Genomic DNA, 2,946 nt, shown 5'->3' with positions numbered 1-2,946 from the left:
ATCCTTCCCCAGTTTTTGATTTTTCTTGAGACGGAGTCTCACTCTGTCACCCAGGCTGGAGTGCAGTGGTGGGATCCTGGTTCAATGCAATCTTCATCTCCAGGGTTCAAGTGATTCTCCTGCCTCAGCCTCCCAAGTAGCTGGGATGACAGATGCACACCACAGTGCCCAGCTAGTTTTTGTATTTTTAGTACAGACGGGGTTTCACCATGTTGGCGAGGCTGGTCTCAAACTCCTGAGCCCAAGTGATCTGCCCGCCTTGGCCTCCCAAAGTGCTGAGATTACAGGTGTGAACCGCTATGCCCAGCCCTTCCCCAATTTTTTAAACTCCGGATTTCTCAAAATTAGAAACCTGTGTTATAAACTCAGACATAAACACAAAGGACCCCTCTTCTCTCATTGACAAGCCCGTCGTGGGATCCACCAGGAACTCAGTCGACCATCACTATGGAATCTGACTAGAGTCAACCCCATCTGCCACCTCTGCTGCACACCAGCCGCAGCCCTGGTCATCGGGCCTGTCTGACTGCAACATCCTCCTGGCTCTCCCGGCCCCCGTCCTGCCGCTGGCAACTGATCTCCATGTGGTGACCAGACACGTCCAATGATGGCACAGTAGCGTTTTTTACAGTACAATCCAAAGTCCTTGAGGCCCGTGAAGCCAGAACTTTGTTGGTCACTGGTGCAGACACTGGCAGGTGGGCCATGGGGACAGCTTACTACACTCCAAGGCCCCACATGGGAGATCCTCTAGAAAAGCCATGAGCAACTACAAATACCATGTTTGATGACCCCGCCAACCTGCGGACACACCCCACACACCCCTCTGATAGCCACTAGCTGGTCAGTTCACCCAAAAGATGTCAAAACAATACTCACTATTACCAGACCATCATTACTTAATGCTGTGTTTTCCTGATCCCCAGCTACATGTGTGTTGGTGTGTGTACAAATGTGTGTGCATCTGTGTACAGATGTATCTGTACATGGATGTGTGTAGGTGTGTATATATACAGATATATGGAAATACAGATATATGTGTATGAATGTGTGGGTATACATATGTGTGGATGTGTGTAAAGACATGTATATATATGGATGTGTGTATATCAATGTATGTGTACAAATATGTCTACATGTGGATGTAGATGCTCGCAGCTCTTCCTGCTGACAGGCACATCCTAGCGCCGGCTTTCTCCAGTGTGTATCAGAGGCTGCGTGGTGGTGTCAGAGCTTCCTCAGGGTGCACGTGAACAGGGTGAGCACAGAACTTCTCTCCCAAACCACAACACTTTGTAGTTAAAGAGAACACTAGTTACAAATGCGTCAGGTCAGCAGGTGTAAACTGGGGCTCTCCAGGCAACCCAGGACCCAACCCCCACACACCGGTTTAGGGGGTGCCAAACAGAACACTTCCCACATCAACCTTAAATCCCACAAACTTTAAGGCTGAACCCAAGCCTCAAACCCCTGGGCCCGGGGATTCAAGGTTGAACTCAAGCTCTGGCAATTTGTATTCATGAGCTCATCTGCCACAGTTTCCTTATCTTGTATGGGGTTGCAAAGGGGACTTGAAGAAGAGACCTGCTGTCTGCTGGAACAGGCTCCAGAAAGTTAGAGTGCAGGCTGTTACTGTAATTGTGATGAGTCTGGGGCAGATGGAACTAGAATTTCTCCAAAGGCAAATAAACATTTCCAGGCTTCAGACAGCTCTATAGGGAGTGGCAGGAAGGTCCGAGGGGAGGAAGAGGCAATCTGTGCTTGCATATTTAGCAAATAACAAGACGTTCAAGGGCCCCTGGGAGTTCTGGAAATGAGGCAGAAGTCTCAGCCATCAGACAGGTGGGGCTTTAGGAGGAAGACAGCTCTCCCCTGACATGGGTCTTTCTCCTCAACCAGGCTGATGGCACAGGTGGAAATGGAGAGAGTATTTATGCAGCAAGACATCCAGCCCTGGCTTCAGATGCTCCACTTCAGCCCTCTGAGAAGACACTGCAAACTGAGGCAGAATCAGGTGATCCACTGCTGAATGTGCCCAGTGGCCATGGCTGGTGGGATCAAGTCTAAAGCTGCTATTTGTACCCTGGCTGGAGTGCAGTGGTGTGATCTCGACTCACTGCAACCTACACCTTCCAGATTCAAGCAATTTGCCTGCCTCAGCCTCCTGAGAACCTGGGCCTACAGATGTGCACCACCACGTCCAGGTAAGTTTTGTATTTTTGGTAGAGACAGGGTTGCACCTTCTTGGCCAGCCTGGTCCCAAATTCCTGACTTCATGTGATCCTCCTGCCTTGCCTCCCAACATTCATACATTTTTTGAAGTCGCTGATCTTCTTGAAAAGGGGATAGAAGTTTTAAACCTTCTCCCCAGGATGGAGGAGATAGACACAAAACTTCAACACAGTGACAAGGGCTTCAAGTGACTAAGTTCTATCCAGGTAACCTTGGGTAAAAACCCTTGAAAGGCACTTACTAAGATGAAAATGAAGCTGGACAACATAGTGAGACCCATCTCCATAAAAAAGAAAAAAAAAAGAAAGGAAAAAAAATGGAAGTGCATGATGGCACGGGCATTAGCCCCAGCTGCTTGGGAGGCTGAGGCAAGAGGATCGCTTGCGCCCAGGAGTTCAAGGCTGCAGTGATCTAGGATCATGCCATTGCATAGAAGACCTTGTAAAAGAAAGAGGAAAGTGGGTGAGAGAGAAAAGGGGGGGAAGAGAGGGGGGAAAGACATGGGGGAAAGCGAGGGAAAGAGGCAGGAAGAGGAAAAAAGAGGGAATAGAGGGAGGGAGAGAAAGGAAAGAAAAGAAAAAAGAAAGGAAGAAAAGAGAAAAGAAATGAGAAAAACATATAAACCTGTGGCCAGGGAATTCCACTGTTAAGAATTTACTCTGCAGAGAGAATGGTGTTCACCACAGAATAATTGTAAGAGAGGAAACCTGGGAA

The sequence above is a fragment of the Cebus imitator genome, unplaced genomic scaffold, assembly GCF_001604975.1.
Source record: "Cebus imitator isolate Cc_AM_T3 unplaced genomic scaffold, Cebus_imitator-1.0 Scaffold579, whole genome shotgun sequence".
In the NCBI taxonomy this organism is placed as follows: domain Eukaryota; kingdom Metazoa; phylum Chordata; class Mammalia; order Primates; family Cebidae; genus Cebus; species Cebus imitator.
Note: the sequence above shows the minus strand (reverse complement) of the source record.